We start from the raw sequence: 19,611 nt of genomic DNA, 5'->3' as shown, positions 1-19,611 counted from the left end.
TTGCCGGCAGTTCTCCAAGGGCTTGGGCGTTTTCCAGAGGTAGGAGATGGAGGGGACTGATTTCTTCAGCGCCCCACTAACCACGCCACCCCACCCATGGGACACATCCCTAGAGAGAGAGAGAGACGCCCCATACACTCGCTCCCCTCCCCCATGCGCTGTGCCCCAGCCCGGGCCCGGGGGAATAGGCGGCAGCCCACCCACAGGGTGGGGGGCACAGCTGAAAGGGGTTGTCGGGGAGGGCGGCCCCTGCCTGGGGTCAAAGGGCGGGCGACCCGCGCGTGCGCAATCGGCGGCGGCGGCGGCGGCCACGAGCTGGGGGTGGGCCAGGCGAGGAGAGGAAGGGGGCTGGAAGGTCTCCACCTTGGCGAGTCCAGCCGTGGAGGCGCATCTTGTGTGAGTGTGAGTGAGTGAGTGTGAGTGTGTGTGTGTGTGTGTGTGTGTGTGTGTATAGAGAGACAGCCCCCCACCCCGGCCCGCCGCTCCCTGCCCGCCCCGCCCCGCCCCGCCTGTCACCCCCGTCCCTCGGAGCCCGCCGGACCCGGCCGGTGAACTCAACAGGCCCGCCCGGTGCGGGTCAGCGCCGGCGCGGGGCCTGGGGCGGGAGGAGGCGGCGGGGAAGCGCAGAGAGGCTCGGCTTCTTGAGCGGGGCAGGGGCGCCCTCCGCCGTCTAGGGCCACACCACCCTGAACGCGCCCGATCTCGTCTGGTCTCGGAAGCTAAGCAGGGTCGGGCCTGGTTAGTACTTGGATGGGAGACCGCCTGGGAATACCGGGTGCCGTAGGCTTCTTTTTTTTTTTTTTTTTTTTTGTTTTGCCTCTTGTTCTGTCCCCTCTCTGGGAGCGAGGCGGCGGCCCGGGGCGGGGGTCACCCCCACCCTCAGCGCCCGCCGCGGTGCCTGGCGCCCCAGCCCGCACCGTGGGGCCTCCTCTTGTCCCAAGCCGCGACACCGCCGTCACGCGGCAGCATGCGTGGCTTCTGGACTGTCAGGTCTCAGACCAAAGGTCTGCTCTGTGGGAACCGACACGCTGGAGGAAACCTTGAGAGTCTGAGAGGGGAGGGAGTTCCAGAAGAAGGCCAGGATGTCATTTTGAGGGAGTATGTGACCAGAACTCGTCCCGTTGCTTTTGGGGTTCTATGGGCTACACGTAGGAATCTTTGGTGGTGGCACCTGATGTTGGGGGATCCGGAGTCACACCCAGACCTGCCCCACAGGCCTCCTTTTACTTTTCTCTTCGGATTCATTATGTTTAAAAAGTGTCTCTTATCTCTATGATTGCATTTTCTTTTCTCTCTCTTTTCAAGCAGATGATGGGAGTCCAAGTATTAAGGTGACATGTGTTGCCCGTGCCCCCCTCCCCCCTGTGTTCTTATTCATTAACCTCTGATGTTGTTCCAGCGTATTGTGGGGGTACCAATGTTAAGGTTGGGTACGTTGCCCTCTCCCAGCCTCCCCCCTCGGGTCAGAGCCTCAAGTGCGCCCATCCCCCAGTCGGTGCGCACCCACCCCATTCCTAATGGAGGTGTATGCCCATCCCTTCCCCCCACCCGCCCGACACCCACCCGATGAAGGTGATTCCTCTGTGTCCACTTGGGTGTCCGTCGGTTCGTACCCATTTGCTGGTGAGCGCGAGCACGTGGTGCTCGTGTGTCCATTCTTGGGCTACCTGGCTTACTGGAACGGGTTCCAGCTCTGGCCAGGAGAACCACGAGAGGTGCCCTCTCACCGCTGCTCCTCCTAGCTGAATAGCACTCCGTGGTGTCCACGCGCCACATTTCATTTACGCACTCGTGGGTCGATGGGCACTCGGGTCGCTTCCAGGTCTTTGCGATTGTGACTTGTGCCCTGACTCTAACCCTAACCCTTACCCAGCCCCGTCTCCTCCTCGGCCCCTGCCTGACTGACTCCTTCCCGCCCGGCCTGTCACCTGTCACCGTCCTCTGCCCCTGCCTGACACGCTCCTCCCCGCCCGGGCCGTCACCGTCCTCGGCCCCTGCCTGACGGGGCTCCTCCGTCGCCTGGGCCTTCCAAGGGCTTGGTGTGGACGCTGGTTCCAGGACGCCCTCCCAGGAACCCGGTAGCAGGGCGGCCGCAGCGTCTCGCGCCACCCAACCGTCCGCCGGCCGGCGGCCGTCGCTAAGTGGCCTGCGGGGGACGTGCCCCCACTGTGGGGCGGGCGCCCAGCCTGGTGTCTTCTCTGAGGCCCCGTGGCTGCTTTTCCCCCCCGCAAGGGGAGAGCCACGGAGGTGGGGACCGCCTCCTCGTGGGGACGTACACCCAGCTCTCCACGTCGGATTCCGGGGCTCTCTGTCCTGCCAGAAGGCCCAGCTGGCCTGCGGGTCCTTAGAGTGGCAAAAACATCCGAAAACTGAGATTGAGGGTCCGGTGGTTGTCTGCACTTTTGTGCTGGGCACCCCAGGGAGGCCCGGGGGCTGGCTGGACAACGCGGTCTGCTGGGCGGGGGGGGGGGTTTGGAGGAGCAACTGATGCCCTTTGCACTTTGGGTAGCAAGTGTCTGAGGTGTCTCTGAGCCCTGCGCCATGTCGGGGGGGGGTGGGAGGTCGGGGGGGGGGTGGAGGAGCAGGAGGAGGAGGAGGAGGTGGGAAGGGCCGTGGCCTGCAGTCGTGTTCCCGGGGTGGCTTCTTCCACAGGCTGCTTGGCCTGGGCTCCCTGCACCTGGGCCTTTGGAGGACTGGCCCTGTGCTTGCCAACGCTTCCCCTGCAGGGACCCAGAGCTGGGAGGTTGCATCTCTCAGCCCTGGGTCGGGCAGAGCCCCAGCGGGCCATGCCCACAACCTCTCTCAGCACGGGTCCCCCAGAAGGCTCCTTTGGGACCAGGATTCTCTTGCGGGTGACTCTTTAAGGTCTGGCCCCTGGATGGAGGGGCACCAGGAGTAGAGGAGCAGGAAGGGGAAGGGGGTGGCCGTGCGAGGGGACACTTTCAGGCCAAGTCCCAGCTTCAGCCTGATCCTCCTGGGAACCCCGGGGTGTACGTCACACCTCCTGGTTGTCCCGCTCTGAGACAAGGAGCCGGGCTTCGCATTCCCCCAGCAGCCAGTCGTGGGCTGAGGACACCTGGGGCGTTGGGAACTCCCTGGCTTCTCCTTGGCTTAACATCTGGAGCTGCTTGTGAATCGTGCCGCCACACACACCCGAGTGCAGGTGTCTTCTGCACAGACTGCGGGCCTCGCTCTTCTGAATGCCGCTAGCTCGCCACCCACCCACGGGTGAACCTGGTCAGGGTACTTTCTCTCGGGGGCAGACTCTGATCCTGGCGGGCTACCGGTGTCTCTGTTTGCTCGTTTCTTTCTTCCATTTCGGGAAAGGCTTCCTTACTGGGTGTGGAAATCTCCTATGCCTTTCCTCGCCTATTCTGTCAGCTTTAAAATTCTCTTTCAGTTGCCACCCTCACAGATGGATTAGGAAACTCTTTCCGGTGCACTCATTAGTGAAATGACCTCAATGAAGCTGGAATCCAATATCTAATCGCCGATTTTTAGCGAGTCCACACGCCAGGGTGGTCGGGGTCCAATGCAGCCCCGGCCAGGCCCAGGCCCCTTGGACTGGGCCACAGGAGGACACAGAGGAGGGTCCCGGCCCCCACGGTCGCGTTGCCGGCAGTTCTCCAAGGGCTTGGGCGTTTTCCAGAGGTAGGAGATGGAGGGGACTGATTTCTTCAGCGCCCCACTAACCACGCCACCCCACCCATGGGACACATCCCTAGAGAGAGAGAGAGACGCCCCATACACTCGCTCCCCTCCCCCATGCGCTGTGCCCCAGCCCGGGCCCGGGGGAATAGGCGGCAGCCCACCCACAGGGTGGGGGGCACAGCTGAAAGGGGTTGTCGGGGAGGGCGGCCCCTGCCTGGGGTCAAAGGGCGGGCGACCCGCGCGTGCGCAATCGGCGGCGGCGGCGGCGGCGGCGGCGGCGGCCACGAGCTGGGGGTGGGCCAGGCGAGGAGAGGAAGGGGGCTGGAAGGTCTCCACCTTGGCGAGTCCAGCCGTGGAGGCGCATCTTGTGTGAGTGTGAGTGAGTGAGTGTGAGTGTGTGTGTGTGTGTGTGTGTGTATAGAGAGACAGCCCCCCACCCCGGCCCGCCGCTCCCTGCCCGCCCCGCCCCGCCCCGCCTGTCACCCCGGTCCCTCGGAGCCCGCCGGACCCGGCCGGTGAACTCAACAGGCCCGCCCGGTGCGGGTCAGCGCCGGCGCGGGGCCTGGGGCGGGAGGAGGCGGCGGGGAAGCGCAGAGAGGCTCGGCTTCTTGAGCGGGGCAGGGGCGCCCTTCGCCGTCTAGGGCCACACCACCCTGAACGCGCCCGATCTCGTCTGGTCTCGGAAGCTAAGCAGGGTCGGGCCTGGTTAGTACTTGGATGGGAGACCGCCTGGGAATACCGGGTGCCGTAGGCTTCTTTTTTTTTTTTTTTTTTTTTTGTTTTGCCTCTTGTTCTGTCCCCTCTCTGGGAGCGAGGCGGCGGCCCGGGGCGGGGGTCACCCCCACCCTCAGCGCCCGCCGCGGTGCCTGGCGCCCCAGCCCGCACCGTGGGGCCTCCTCTTGTCCCAAGCCGCGACACCGCCGTCACGCGGCAGCATGCGTGGCTTCTGGACTGTCAGGTCTCAGACCAAAGGTCTGCTCTGTGGGAACCGACACGCTGGAGGAAACCTTGAGAGTCTGAGAGGGGAGGGAGTTCCAGAAGAAGGCCAGGATGTCATTTTGAGGGAGTATGTGACCAGAACTCGTCCCGTTGCTTTTGGGGTTCTATGGGCTACACGTAGGAATCTTTGGTGGTGGCACCTGATGTTGGGGGATCCGGAGTCACACCCAGACCTGCCCCACAGGCCTCCTTTTACTTTTCTCTTCGGATTCATTATGTTTAAAAAGTGTCTCTTATCTCTATGATTGCATTTTCTTTTCTCTCTCTTTTCAAGCAGATGATGGGAGTCCAAGTATTAAGGTGACATGTGTTGCCCGTGCCCCCCTCCCCCCTGTGTTCTTATTCATTAACCTCTGATGTTGTTCCAGCGTATTGTGGGGGTACCAATGTTAAGGTCGGGTACGTTGCCCTCTCCCAGCCTCCCCCCTCGGGTCAGAGCCTCAAGTGCGCCCATCCTCCAGTCGGTGCGCACCCACCCCATTCCTAATGGAGGTGTATGCCCATCCCCTCCCCCCACCCGCCCGACACCCACCCGATGAAGGTGATTCCTCTGTGTCCACTTGGGTGTCCGTCGGTTCGTACCCATTTGCTGGTGAGCGCGAGCACGTGGTGCTCGTGTGTCCATTCTTGGGCTACCTGGCTTACTGGAACGGGTTCCAGCTCTGGCCAGGAGAACCACGAGAGGTGCCCTCTCACCGCTGCTCCTCCTAGCTGAATAGCACTCCGTGGTGTCCACGCGCCACATTTCATTTACGCACTCGTGGGTCGATGGGCACTCGGGTCGCTTCCAGGTCTTTGCGATTGTGACTTGTGCCCTGACTCTAACCCTAACCCTTACCCAGCCCGTCTCCTCCTCGGCCCCTGCCTGACTGACTCCTTCCCGCCCGGCCTGTCACCTGTCACCGTCCTCTGCCCCTGCCTGACACGCTCCTCCCCGCCCGGGCCGTCACCGTCCTCGGCCCCTGCCTGACGGGGCTCCTCCGTCGCCTAGGCCTTCCAAGGGCTTGGTGTGGACGCTGGTTCCAGGACGCCCTCCCAGGAACCCGGTAGCAGGGCGGCCGCAGCGTCTCGCGCCACCCAACCGTCCGCCGGCCGGCGGCCGTCGCTAAGTGGCCTGCGGGGGACGTGCCCCCACTGTGGGGCGGGCGCCCAGCCTGGTGTCTTCTCTGAGGCCCCGTGGCTGCTTTCCCCCCCCCCCCGCAAGGGGAGAGCCGCGGAGGTGGGGACCGCCTCCTCGTGGGGACGTACACCCAGCTCTCCACGTCGGATTCCGGGGCTCTCTGTCCTGCCAGAAGGCCCAGCTGGCCTGCGGGTCCTTAGAGTGGCAAAAACATCCGAAAACTGAGATTGAGGGTCCGGTGGTTGTCTGCACTTTTGTGCTGGGCCCCCCAGGGAGGCCCGGGGGCTGGCTGGACAACGCGGTCTGCTGGGCGGGGGGGGGGTTGGAGGAGCAACTGATGCCCTTTGCACTTTGGGTAGCAAGTGTCTGAGGTGTCTCTGAGCCCTGCGCCATGTCGGGGGGGGGGTGGGAGGTCGGGGGGGGGTGGAGGAGCAGGAGGAGGAGGAGGAGGAGGAGGAGGTGGGAAGGGCCGTGGCCTGCAGTCGTGTTCCCGGGGTGGCTTCTTCCACAGGCTGCTTGGCCTGGGCTCCCTGCACCTGGGCCTTTGGAGGACTGGCCCTGTGCTTGCCAACGCTTCCCCTGCAGGGACCCAGAGCTGGGAGGTTGCATCTCTCAGCCCTGGGTCGGGCAGAGCCCCAGCGGGCCATGCCCACAACCTCTCTCAGCACGGGTCCCCCAGAAGGCTCCTTTGGGACCAGGATTCTCTTGCGGGTGACTCTTTAAGGTCTGGCCCCTGGATGGAGGGGCACCAGGAGTAGAGGAGCAGGAAGGGGAAGGGGGTGGCCGTGCGAGGGGACACTTTCAGGCCAAGTCCCAGCTTCAGCCTGATCCTCCTGGGAACCCCGGGGTGTACGTCACACCTCCTGGTTGTCCCGCTCTGAGACAAGGAGCCGGGCTTCGCATTCCCCCAGCAGCCAGTCGTGGGCTGAGGACACCTGGGGCGTTGGGAACTCCCTGGCTTCTCCTTGGCTTAACATCTGGAGCTGCTTGTGAATCGTGCCGCCACACACACCCGAGTGCAGGTGTCTTCTGCACAGACTGCGGGCCTCGCTCTTCTGAATGCCGCTAGCTCGCCACCCACCCACGGGGGAACCTGGTCAGGGTACTTTCTCTCGGGGGCAGACTCTGATCCTGGCGGGCTACCGGTGTCTCTGTTTGCTCGTTTCTTTCTTCCATTTCGGGAAAGGCTTCCTTACTGGGTGTGGAAATCTCCTATGCCTTTCCTCGCCTATTCTGTCAGCTTTAAAATTCTCTTTCAGTTGCCACCCTCACAGATGGATTAGGAAACTCTTTCCGGTGCACTCATTAGTGAAATGACCTCAATGAAGCTGGAATCCAATATCTAATCGCCGATTTTTAGCGAGTCCACACGCCAGGGTGGTCGGGGTCCAATGCAGCCCCGGCCAGGCCCAGGCCCCTTGGACTGGGCCACAGGAGGACACAGAGGAGGGTCCCGGCCCCCACGGTCGCGTTGCCGGCAGTTCTCCAAGGGCTTGGGCGTTTTCCAGAGGTAGGAGATGGAGGGGACTGATTTCTTCAGCGCCCCACTAACCACGCCACCCCACCCATGGGACACATCCCTAGAGAGAGAGAGAGACGCCCCATACACTCGCTCCCCTCCCCCATGCGCTGTGCCCCAGCCCGGGCCCGGGGGAATAGGCGGCAGCCCACCCACAGGGTGGGGGGCACAGCTGAAAGGGGTTGTCGGGGAGGGCGGCCCCTGCCTGGGGTCAAAGGGCGGGCGACCCGCGCGTGCGCAATCGGCGGCGGCGGCGGCGGCCACGAGCTGGGGGTGGGCCAGGCGAGGAGAGGAAGGGGGCTGGAAGGTCTCCACCTTGGCGAGTCCAGCCGTGGAGGCGCATCTTGTGTGAGTGTGAGTGAGTGAGTGTGAGTGTGTGTGTGTGTGTGTGTGTGTGTGTGTGTATAGAGAGACAGCCCCCCACCCCGGCCCGCCGCTCCCTGCCCGCCCCGCCCCGCCCCGCCTGTCACCCCCGTCCCTCGGAGCCCGCCGGACCCGGCCGGTGAACTCAACAGGCCCGCCCGGTGCGGGTCAGCGCCGGCGCGGGGCCTGGGGCGGGAGGAGGCGGCGGGGAAGCGCAGAGAGGCTCGGCTTCTTGAGCGGGGCAGGGGCGCCCTCCGCCGTCTAGGGCCACACCACCCTGAACGCGCCCGATCTCGTCTGGTCTCGGAAGCTAAGCAGGGTCGGGCCTGGTTAGTACTTGGATGGGAGACCGCCTGGGAATACCGGGTGCCGTAGGCTTCTTTTTTTTTTTTTTTTTTTTTGTTTTGCCTCTTGTTCTGTCCCCTCTCTGGGAGCGAGGCGGCGGCCCGGGGCGGGGGTCACCCCCACCCTCAGCGCCCGCCGCGGTGCCTGGCGCCCCAGCCCGCACCGTGGGGCCTCCTCTTGTCCCAAGCCGCGACACCGCCGTCACGCGGCAGCATGCGTGGCTTCTGGACTGTCAGGTCTCAGACCAAAGGTCTGCTCTGTGGGAACCGACACGCTGGAGGAAACCTTGAGAGTCTGAGAGGGGAGGGAGTTCCAGAAGAAGGCCAGGATGTCATTTTGAGGGAGTATGTGACCAGAACTCGTCCCGTTGCTTTTGGGGTTCTATGGGCTACACGTAGGAATCTTTGGTGGTGGCACCTGATGTTGGGGGATCCGGAGTCACACCCAGACCTGCCCCACAGGCCTCCTTTTACTTTTCTCTTCGGATTCATTATGTTTAAAAAGTGTCTCTTATCTCTATGATTGCATTTTCTTTTCTCTCTCTTTTCAAGCAGATGATGGGAGTCCAAGTATTAAGGTGACATGTGTTGCCCGTGCCCCCCTCCCCCCTGTGTTCTTATTCATTAACCTCTGATGTTGTTCCAGCGTATTGTGGGGGTACCAATGTTAAGGTTGGGTACGTTGCCCTCTCCCAGCCTCCCCCCTCGGGTCAGAGCCTCAAGTGCGCCCATCCCCCAGTCGGTGCGCACCCACCCCATTCCTAATGGAGGTGTATGCCCATCCCTTCCCCCCACCCGCCCGACACCCACCCGATGAAGGTGATTCCTCTGTGTCCACTTGGGTGTCCGTCGGTTCGTACCCATTTGCTGGTGAGCGCGAGCACGTGGTGCTCGTGTGTCCATTCTTGGGCTACCTGGCTTACTGGAACGGGTTCCAGCTCTGGCCAGGAGAACCACGAGAGGTGCCCTCTCACCGCTGCTCCTCCTAGCTGAATAGCACTCCGTGGTGTCCACGCGCCACATTTCATTTACGCACTCGTGGGTCGATGGGCACTCGGGTCGCTTCCAGGTCTTTGCGATTGTGACTTGTGCCCTGACTCTAACCCTAACCCTTACCCAGCCCCGTCTCCTCCTCGGCCCCTGCCTGACTGACTCCTTCCCGCCCGGCCTGTCACCTGTCACCGTCCTCTGCCCCTGCCTGACACGCTCCTCCCCGCCCGGGCCGTCACCGTCCTCGGCCCCTGCCTGACGGGGCTCCTCCGTCGCCTGGGCCTTCCAAGGGCTTGGTGTGGACGCTGGTTCCAGGACGCCCTCCCAGGAACCCGGTAGCAGGGCGGCCGCAGCGTCTCGCGCCACCCAACCGTCCGCCGGCCGGCGGCCGTCGCTAAGTGGCCTGCGGGGGACGTGCCCCCACTGTGGGGCGGGCGCCCAGCCTGGTGTCTTCTCTGAGGCCCCGTGGCTGCTTTTCCCCCCCGCAAGGGGAGAGCCACGGAGGTGGGGACCGCCTCCTCGTGGGGACGTACACCCAGCTCTCCACGTCGGATTCCGGGGCTCTCTGTCCTGCCAGAAGGCCCAGCTGGCCTGCGGGTCCTTAGAGTGGCAAAAACATCCGAAAACTGAGATTGAGGGTCCGGTGGTTGTCTGCACTTTTGTGCTGGGCACCCCAGGGAGGCCCGGGGGCTGGCTGGACAACGCGGTCTGCTGGGCGGGGGGGGGGGTTTGGAGGAGCAACTGATGCCCTTTGCACTTTGGGTAGCAAGTGTCTGAGGTGTCTCTGAGCCCTGCGCCATGTCGGGGGGGGGGTGGGAGGTCGGGGGGGGGGTGGAGGAGCAGGAGGAGGAGGAGGAGGTGGGAAGGGCCGTGGCCTGCAGTCGTGTTCCCGGGGTGGCTTCTTCCACAGGCTGCTTGGCCTGGGCTCCCTGCACCTGGGCCTTTGGAGGACTGGCCCTGTGCTTGCCAACGCTTCCCCTGCAGGGACCCAGAGCTGGGAGGTTGCATCTCTCAGCCCTGGGTCGGGCAGAGCCCCAGCGGGCCATGCCCACAACCTCTCTCAGCACGGGTCCCCCAGAAGGCTCCTTTGGGACCAGGATTCTCTTGCGGGTGACTCTTTAAGGTCTGGCCCCTGGATGGAGGGGCACCAGGAGTAGAGGAGCAGGAAGGGGAAGGGGGTGGCCGTGCGAGGGGACACTTTCAGGCCAAGTCCCAGCTTCAGCCTGATCCTCCTGGGAACCCCGGGGTGTACGTCACACCTCCTGGTTGTCCCGCTCTGAGACAAGGAGCCGGGCTTCGCATTCCCCCAGCAGCCAGTCGTGGGCTGAGGACACCTGGGGCGTTGGGAACTCCCTGGCTTCTCCTTGGCTTAACATCTGGAGCTGCTTGTGAATCGTGCCGCCACACACACCCGAGTGCAGGTGTCTTCTGCACAGACTGCGGGCCTCGCTCTTCTGAATGCCGCTAGCTCGCCACCCACCCACGGGTGAACCTGGTCAGGGTACTTTCTCTCGGGGGCAGACTCTGATCCTGGCGGGCTACCGGTGTCTCTGTTTGCTCGTTTCTTTCTTCCATTTCGGGAAAGGCTTCCTTACTGGGTGTGGAAATCTCCTATGCCTTTCCTCGCCTATTCTGTCAGCTTTAAAATTCTCTTTCAGTTGCCACCCTCACAGATGGATTAGGAAACTCTTTCCGGTGCACTCATTAGTGAAATGACCTCAATGAAGCTGGAATCCAATATCTAATCGCCGATTTTTAGCGAGTCCACACGCCAGGGTGGTCGGGGTCCAATGCAGCCCCGGCCAGGCCCAGGCCCCTTGGACTGGGCCACAGGAGGACACAGAGGAGGGTCCCGGCCCCCACGGTCGCGTTGCCGGCAGTTCTCCAAGGGCTTGGGCGTTTTCCAGAGGTAGGAGATGGAGGGGACTGATTTCTTCAGCGCCCCACTAACCACGCCACCCCACCCATGGGACACATCCCTAGAGAGAGAGAGAGACGCCCCATACACTCGCTCCCCTCCCCCATGCGCTGTGCCCCAGCCCGGGCCCGGGGGAATAGGCGGCAGCCCACCCACAGGGTGGGGGGCACAGCTGAAAGGGGTTGTCGGGGAGGGCGGCCCCTGCCTGGGGTCAAAGGGCGGGCGACCCGCGCGTGCGCAATCGGCGGCGGCGGCGGCGGCCACGAGCTGGGGGTGGGCCAGGCGAGGAGAGGAAGGGGGCTGGAAGGTCTCCACCTTGGCGAGTCCAGCCGTGGAGGCGCATCTTGTGTGAGTGTGAGTGAGTGAGTGTGAGTGTGTGTGTGTGTGTGTGTGTGTGTGTGTATAGAGAGACAGCCCCCCACCCCGGCCCGCCGCTCCCTGCCCGCCCCGCCCCGCCCCGCCTGTCACCCCCGTCCCTCGGAGCCCGCCGGACCCGGCCGGTGAACTCAACAGGCCCGCCCGGTGCGGGTCAGCGCCGGCGCGGGGCCTGGGGCGGGAGGAGGCGGCGGGGAAGCGCAGAGAGGCTCGGCTTCTTGAGCGGGGCAGGGGCGCCCTCCGCCGTCTAGGGCCACACCACCCTGAACGCGCCCGATCTCGTCTGGTCTCGGAAGCTAAGCAGGGTCGGGCCTGGTTAGTACTTGGATGGGAGACCGCCTGGGAATACCGGGTGCCGTAGGCTTCTTTTTTTTTTTTTTTTTTTTTGTTTTGCCTCTTGTTCTGTCCCCTCTCTGGGAGCGAGGCGGCGGCCCGGGGCGGGGGTCACCCCCACCCTCAGCGCCCGCCGCGGTGCCTGGCGCCCCAGCCCGCACCGTGGGGCCTCCTCTTGTCCCAAGCCGCGACACCGCCGTCACGCGGCAGCATGCGTGGCTTCTGGACTGTCAGGTCTCAGACCAAAGGTCTGCTCTGTGGGAACCGACACGCTGGAGGAAACCTTGAGAGTCTGAGAGGGGAGGGAGTTCCAGAAGAAGGCCAGGATGTCATTTTGAGGGAGTATGTGACCAGAACTCGTCCCGTTGCTTTTGGGGTTCTATGGGCTACACGTAGGAATCTTTGGTGGTGGCACCTGATGTTGGGGGATCCGGAGTCACACCCAGACCTGCCCCACAGGCCTCCTTTTACTTTTCTCTTCGGATTCATTATGTTTAAAAAGTGTCTCTTATCTCTATGATTGCATTTTCTTTTCTCTCTCTTTTCAAGCAGATGATGGGAGTCCAAGTATTAAGGTGACATGTGTTGCCCGTGCCCCCCTCCCCCCTGTGTTCTTATTCATTAACCTCTGATGTTGTTCCAGCGTATTGTGGGGGTACCAATGTTAAGGTTGGGTACGTTGCCCTCTCCCAGCCTCCCCCCTCGGGTCAGAGCCTCAAGTGCGCCCATCCCCCAGTCGGTGCGCACCCACCCCATTCCTAATGGAGGTGTATGCCCATCCCTTCCCCCCACCCGCCCGACACCCACCCGATGAAGGTGATTCCTCTGTGTCCACTTGGGTGTCCGTCGGTTCGTACCCATTTGCTGGTGAGCGCGAGCACGTGGTGCTCGTGTGTCCATTCTTGGGCTACCTGGCTTACTGGAACGGGTTCCAGCTCTGGCCAGGAGAACCACGAGAGGTGCCCTCTCACCGCTGCTCCTCCTAGCTGAATAGCACTCCGTGGTGTCCACGCGCCACATTTCATTTACGCACTCGTGGGTCGATGGGCACTCGGGTCGCTTCCAGGTCTTTGCGATTGTGACTTGTGCCCTGACTCTAACCCTAACCCTTACCCAGCCCCGTCTCCTCCTCGGCCCCTGCCTGACTGACTCCTTCCCGCCCGGCCTGTCACCTGTCACCGTCCTCTGCCCCTGCCTGACACGCTCCTCCCCGCCCGGGCCGTCACCGTCCTCGGCCCCTGCCTGACGGGGCTCCTCCGTCGCCTGGGCCTTCCAAGGGCTTGGTGTGGACGCTGGTTCCAGGACGCCCTCCCAGGAACCCGGTAGCAGGGCGGCCGCAGCGTCTCGCGCCACCCAACCGTCCGCCGGCCGGCGGCCGTCGCTAAGTGGCCTGCGGGGGACGTGCCCCCACTGTGGGGCGGGCGCCCAGCCTGGTGTCTTCTCTGAGGCCCCGTGGCTGCTTTTCCCCCCCGCAAGGGGAGAGCCACGGAGGTGGGGACCGCCTCCTCGTGGGGACGTACACCCAGCTCTCCACGTCGGATTCCGGGGCTCTCTGTCCTGCCAGAAGGCCCAGCTGGCCTGCGGGTCCTTAGAGTGGCAAAAACATCCGAAAACTGAGATTGAGGGTCCGGTGGTTGTCTGCACTTTTGTGCTGGGCACCCCAGGGAGGCCCGGGGGCTGGCTGGACAACGCGGTCTGCTGGGCGGGGGGGGGGGTTTGGAGGAGCAACTGATGCCCTTTGCACTTTGGGTAGCAAGTGTCTGAGGTGTCTCTGAGCCCTGCGCCATGTCGGGGGGGGGTGGGAGGTCGGGGGGGGGGTGGAGGAGCAGGAGGAGGAGGAGGAGGTGGGAAGGGCCGTGGCCTGCAGTCGTGTTCCCGGGGTGGCTTCTTCCACAGGCTGCTTGGCCTGGGCTCCCTGCACCTGGGCCTTTGGAGGACTGGCCCTGTGCTTGCCAACGCTTCCCCTGCAGGGACCCAGAGCTGGGAGGTTGCATCTCTCAGCCCTGGGTCGGGCAGAGCCCCAGCGGGCCATGCCCACAACCTCTCTCAGCACGGGTCCCCCAGAAGGCTCCTTTGGGACCAGGATTCTCTTGCGGGTGACTCTTTAAGGTCTGGCCCCTGGATGGAGGGGCACCAGGAGTAGAGGAGCAGGAAGGGGAAGGGGGTGGCCGTGCGAGGGGACACTTTCAGGCCAAGTCCCAGCTTCAGCCTGATCCTCCTGGGAACCCCGGGGTGTACGTCACACCTCCTGGTTGTCCCGCTCTGAGACAAGGAGCCGGGCTTCGCATTCCCCCAGCAGCCAGTCGTGGGCTGAGGACACCTGGGGCGTTGGGAACTCCCTGGCTTCTCCTTGGCTTAACATCTGGAGCTGCTTGTGAATCGTGCCGCCACACACACCCGAGTGCAGGTGTCTTCTGCACAGACTGCGGGCCTCGCTCTTCTGAATGCCGCTAGCTCGCCACCCACCCACGGGTGAACCTGGTCAGGGTACTTTCTCTCGGGGGCAGACTCTGATCCTGGCGGGCTACCGGTGTCTCTGTTTGCTCGTTTCTTTCTTCCATTTCGGGAAAGGCTTCCTTACTGGGTGTGGAAATCTCCTATGCCTTTCTACTGGGTGTGGAAATCTCCTATGCCTTTCCTCGCCTATTCTGTCAGCTTTAAAATTCTCTTTCAGTTGCCACCCTCACAGATGGATTAGGAAACTCTTTCCGGTGCACTCATTAGTGAAATGACCTCAATGAAGCTGGAATCCAATATCTAATCGCCGATTTTTAGCGAGTCCACACGCCAGGGTGGTCGGGGTCCAATGCAGCCCCGGCCAGGCCCAGGCCCCTTGGACTGGGCCACAGGAGGACACAGAGGAGGGTCCCGGCCCCCACGGTCGCGTTGCCGGCAGTTCTCCAAGGGCTTGGGCGTTTTCCAGAGGTAGGAGATGGAGGGGACTGATTTCTTCAGCGCCCCACTAACCACGCCACCCCACCCATGGGACACATCCCTAGAGAGAGAGAGAGACGCCCCATACACTCGCTCCCCTCCCCCATGCGCTGTGCCCCAGCCCGGGCCCGGGGGAATAGGCGGCAGCCCACCCACAGGGTGGGGGGCACAGCTGAAAGGGGTTGTCGGGGAGGGCGGCCCCTGCCTGGGGTCAAAGGGCGGGCGACCCGCGCGTGCGCAATCGGCGGCGGCGGCGGCGGCGGCGGCGGCGGCCACGAGCTGGGGGTGGGCCAGGCGAGGAGAGGAAGGGGGCTGGAAGGTCTCCACCTTGGCGAGTCCAGCCGTGGAGGCGCATCTTGTGTGAGTGTGAGTGAGTGAGTGTGAGTGTGTGTGTGTGTGTGTGTGTGTATAGAGAGACAGCCCCCCACCCCGGCCCGCCGCTCCCTGCCCGCCCCGCCCCGCCCCGCCTGTCACCCCCGTCCCTCGGAGCCCGCCGGACCCGGCCGGTGAACTCAACAGGCCCGCCCGGTGCGGGTCAGCGCCGGCGCGGGGCCTGGGGCGGGAGGAGGCGGCGGGGAAGCGCAGAGAGGCTCGGCTTCTTGAGCGGGGCAGGGGCGCCCTCCGCCGTCTAGGGCCACACCACCCTGAACGCGCCCGATCTCGTCTGGTCTCGGAAGCTAAGCAGGGTCGGGCCTGGTTAGTACTTGGATGGGAGACCGCCTGGGAATACCGGGTGCCGTAGGCTTCTTTTTTTTTTTTTTTTTTTTTGTTTTGCCTCTTGTTCTGTCCCCTCTCTGGGAGCGAGGCGGCGGCCCGGGGCGGGGGTCACCCCCACCCTCAGCGCCCGCCGCGGTGCCTGGCGCCCCAGCCCGCACCGTGGGGCCTCCTCTTGTCCCAAGCCGCGACACCGCCGTCACGCGGCAGCATGCGTGGCTTCTGGACTGTCAGGTCTCAGACCAAAGGTCTGCTCTGTGGGAACCGACACGCTGGAGGAAACCTTGAGAGTCTGAGAGGGGAGGGAGTTCCAGAAGAAGGCCAGGATGTCATTTTGAGGGAGTATGTGACCAGAACTCGTCCCGTTGCTTTTGGGGTTCTATGGGCTACACGTAGGAATCTTTGGTGGTGGCACCTGATGTTGGGGGATCCGGAGTCACACCCAGACCTGCCCCACAGGCCTCCTTTTACTTTTCTCTTCGGATTCATTATGTTTAAAAAGTGTCTCTTATCTCTATGATTGCATTTTCTTTTCTCTCTCTTTTCAAGCAGATGATGGGAGTCCAAGTATTAAGGTGACATGTGTTGCCCGTGCCCCCCTCCCCCCTGTGTTCTTATTCATTAACCTCTGATGTTGTTCCAGCGTATTGTGGGGGTACCAATGTTAAGGTCGGGTACGTTGCCCTCTCCCAGCCTCCCCCCTCGGGTCAGAGCCTCAAGTGCGCCCATCCTCCAGTCGGTGCGCACCCACCCCATTCCTAATGGAGGTGTATGCCCATCCCCTCCCCCCACCCGCCCGACACCCACCCGATGAAGGTGATTCCTCTGTGTCCACTTGGGTGTCCGTCGGTTCGTACCCATTTGCTGGTGAGCGCGAGCACGTGGTGCTCGTGTGTCCATTCTTGGGCTACCTGGCTTACTGGAACGGGTTCCAGCTCTGGCCAGGAGAACCACGAGAGGTGCCCTCTCACCGCTGCTCCTCCTAGCTGAATAGCACTCCGTGGTGTCCACGCGCCACATTTCATTTACGCACTCGTGGGTCGATGGGCACTCGGGTCGCTTCCAGGTCTTTGCGATTGTGACTTGTGCCCTGACTCTAACCCTAACCCTTACCCAGCCCGTCTCCTCCTCGGCCCCTGCCTGACTGACTCCTTCCCGCCCGGCCTGTCACCTGTCACCGTCCTCTGCCCCTGCCTGACACGCTCCTCCCCGCCCGGGCCGTCACCGTCCTCGGCCCCTGCCTGACGGGGCTCCTCCGTCGCCTAGGCCTTCCAAGGGCTTGGTGTGGACGCTGGTTCCAGGACGCCCTCCCAGGAACCCGGTAGCAGGGCGGCCGCAGCGTCTCGCGCCACCCAACCGTCCGCCGGCCGGCGGCCGTCGCTAAGTGGCCTGCGGGGGACGTGCCCCCACTGTGGGGCGGGCGCCCAGCCTGGTGTCTTCTCTGAGGCCCCGTGGCTGCTTTCCCCCCCCCCCCGCAAGGGGAGAGCCGCGGAGGTGGGGACCGCCTCCTCGTGGGGACGTACACCCAGCTCTCCACGTCGGATTCCGGGGCTCTCTGTCCTGCCAGAAGGCCCAGCTGGCCTGCGGGTCCTTAGAGTGGCAAAAACATCCGAAAACTGAGATTGAGGGTCCGGTGGTTGTCTGCACTTTTGTGCTGGGCCCCCCAGGGAGGCCCGGGGGCTGGCTGGACAACGCGGTCTGCTGGGCGGGGGGGGGGTTGGAGGAGCAACTGATGCCCTTTGCACTTTGGGTAGCAAGTGTCTGAGGTGTCTCTGAGCCCTGCGCCATGTCGCGGGGGGGGGTGGGAGGTCGGGGGGGGGGTGGAGGAGCAGGAGGAGGAGGAGGAGGAGGAGGAGGTGGGAAGGGCCGTGGCCTGCAGTCGTGTTCCCGGGGTGGCTTCTTCCACAGGCTGCTTGGCCTGGGCTCCCTGCACCTGGGCCTTTGGAGGACTGGCCCTGTGCTTGCCAACGCTTCCCCTGCAGGGACCCAGAGCTGGGAGGTTGCATCTCTCAGCCCTGGGTCGGGCAGAGCCCCAGCGGGCCATGCCCACAACCTCTCTCAGCACGGGTCCCCCAGAAGGCTCCTTTGGGACCAGGATTCTCTTGCGGGTGACTCTTTAAGGTCTGGCCCCTGGATGGAGGGGCACCAGGAGTAGAGGAGCAGGAAGGGGAAGGGGGTGGCCGTGCGAGGGGACACTTTCAGGCCAAGTCCCAGCTTCAGCCTGATCCTCCTGGGAACCCCGGGGTGTACGTCACACCTCCTGGTTGTCCCGCTCTGAGACAAGGAGCCGGGCTTCGCATTCCCCCAGCAGCCAGTCGTGGGCTGAGGACACCTGGGGCGTTGGGAACTCCCTGGCTTCTCCTTGGCTTAACATCTGGAGCTGCTTGTGAATCGTGCCGCCACACACACCCGAGTGCAGGTGTCTTCTGCACAGACTGCGGGCCTCGCTCTTCTGAATGCCGCTAGCTCGCCACCCACCCACGGGGGAACCTGGTCAGGGTACTTTCTCTCGGGGGCAGACTCTGATCCTGGCGGGCTACCGGTGTCTCTGTTTGCTCGTTTCTTTCTTCCATTTCGGGAAAGGCTTCCTTACTGGGTGTGGAAATCTCCTATGCCTTTCCTCGCCTATTCTGTCAGCTTTAAAATTCTCTTTCAGTTGCCACCCTCACAGATGGATTAGGAAACTCTTTCCGGTGCACTCATTAGTGAAATGACCTCAATGAAGCTGGAATCCAATATCTAATCGCCGATTTTTAGCGAGTCCACACGCCAGGGTGGTCGGGGTCCAATGCAGCCCCGGCCAGGCCCAGGCCCCTTGGACTGGGCCACAGGAGGACACAGAGGAGGGTCCCGGCCCCCACGGTCGCGTTGCCGGCAGTTCTCCAAGGGCTTGGGCGTTTTCCAGAGGTAGGAGATGGAGGGGACTGATTTCTTCAGCGCCCCACTAACCACGCCACCCCACCCATGGGACACATCCCTAGAGAGAGAGAGAGACGCCCCATACACTCGCTCCCCTCCCCCATGCGCTGTGCCCCAGCCCGGGCCCGGGGGAATAGGCGGCAGCCCACCCACAGGGTGGGGGGCACAGCTGAAAGGGGTTGTCGGGGAGGGCGGCCCCTGCCTGGGGTCAAAGGGCGGGCGACCCGCGCGTGCGCAATCGGCGGCGGCGGCGGCGGCGGCGGCGGCGGCGGCCACGAGCTGGGGGTGGGCCAGGCGAGGAGAGGAAGGGGGCTGGAAGGTCTCCACCTTGGCGAGTCCAGCCGTGGAGGCGCATCTTGTGTGAGTGTGAGTGAGTGAGTGTGAGTGTGTGTGTGTGTGTGTGTGTGTGTGTGTGTATAGAGAGACAGCCCCCCACCCCGGCCCGCCGCTCCCTGCCCGCCCCGCCCCGCCTGTCACCCCCGTCCCTCGGAGCCCGCCGGACCCGGCCGGTGAACTCAACAGGCCCGCCCGGTGCGGGTCAGCGCCGGCGCGGGGCCTGGGGCGGGAGGAGGCGGCGGGGAAGCGCAGAGAGGCTCGGCTTCTTGAGCGGGGCAGGGGCGCCCTCCGCCGTCTAGGGCCACACCACCCTGAACGCGCCCGATCTCGTCTGGTCTCGGAAGCTAAGCAGGGTCGGGCCTGGTTAGTACTTGGATGGGAGACCGCCTGGGAATACCGGGTGCCGTAGGCTTCTTTTTTTTTTTTTTTTTTTTTGTTTTGCCTCTTGTTCTGTCCCCTCTCTGGGAGCGAGGCGGCGGCCCGGGGCGGGGGTCACCCCCACCCTCAGCGCCCGCCGCGGTGCCTGGCGCCCCAGCCCGCACCGTGGGGCCTCCTCTTGTCCCAAGCCGCGACACCGCCGTCACGCGGCAGCATGCGTGGCTTCTGGACTGTCAGGTCTCAGACCAAAGGTCTGCTCTGTGGGAACCGACACGCTGGAGGAAACCTTGAGAGTCTGAGAGGGGAGGGAGTTCCAGAAGAAGGCCAGGATGTCATTTTGAGGGAGTATGTGACCAGAACTCGTCCCGTTGCTTTTGGGGTTCTATGGGCTACACGTAGGAATCTTTGGTGGTGGCACCTGATGTTGGGGGATCCGGAGTCACACCCAGACCTGCCCCACAGGCCTCCTTTTACTTTTCTCTTCGGATTCATTATGTTTAAAAAGTGTCTCTTATCTCTATGATTGCATTTTCTTTTCTCTCTCTTTTCAAGCAGATGATGGGAGTCCAAGTATTAAGGTGACATGTGTTGCCCGTGCCCCCCTCCCCCCTGTGTTCTTATTCATTAACCTCTGATGTTGTTCCAGCGTATTGTGGGGGTACCAATGTTAAGGTTGGGTACGTTGCCCTCTCCCAGCCTCCCCCCTCGGGTCAGAGCC

General features: G+C 63.6%; 6 non-coding genes across 6 annotated transcripts; all 6 read left to right on the top strand.

The window, feature by feature from the left end:
* The first annotated feature begins 668 nt into the window (after positions 1 to 668).
* LOC142865138 (5S ribosomal RNA) lies at positions 669 to 787 on the top strand. The gene has a single exon (XR_012915441.1). It is a non-coding gene; the product is annotated as a 5S ribosomal RNA (ribosomal RNA).
* Positions 788 to 4,286: 3,499 nt separating this feature from the next.
* On the top strand, positions 4,287 to 4,405 carry LOC142865137 (5S ribosomal RNA). The gene has a single exon (XR_012915440.1). It is a non-coding gene; the product is annotated as a 5S ribosomal RNA (ribosomal RNA).
* Positions 4,406 to 7,911: 3,506 nt separating this feature from the next.
* Positions 7,912 to 8,030, top strand: LOC142865136 (5S ribosomal RNA). Its single transcript, XR_012915439.1, has one exon. It is a non-coding gene; the product is annotated as a 5S ribosomal RNA (ribosomal RNA).
* A 3,494-nt stretch (positions 8,031 to 11,524) lies between these two features.
* On the top strand, positions 11,525 to 11,643 carry LOC142865135 (5S ribosomal RNA). The gene has a single exon (XR_012915438.1). It is a non-coding gene; the product is annotated as a 5S ribosomal RNA (ribosomal RNA).
* Positions 11,644 to 15,172: 3,529 nt separating this feature from the next.
* Positions 15,173 to 15,291, top strand: LOC142865134 (5S ribosomal RNA). The gene has a single exon (XR_012915437.1). It is a non-coding gene; the product is annotated as a 5S ribosomal RNA (ribosomal RNA).
* Positions 15,292 to 18,808: 3,517 nt separating this feature from the next.
* Positions 18,809 to 18,927, top strand: LOC142865133 (5S ribosomal RNA). The gene has a single exon (XR_012915435.1). It is a non-coding gene; the product is annotated as a 5S ribosomal RNA (ribosomal RNA).
* Positions 18,928 to 19,611: the final 684 nt, after the last annotated feature.

Source organism: Microcebus murinus, chromosome 28 (genome assembly GCF_040939455.1).
Source record: "Microcebus murinus isolate Inina chromosome 28, M.murinus_Inina_mat1.0, whole genome shotgun sequence".
NCBI classification, from domain to species: domain Eukaryota; kingdom Metazoa; phylum Chordata; class Mammalia; order Primates; family Cheirogaleidae; genus Microcebus; species Microcebus murinus.
This window is presented reverse-complemented; position numbering and strand designations above follow the sequence as displayed.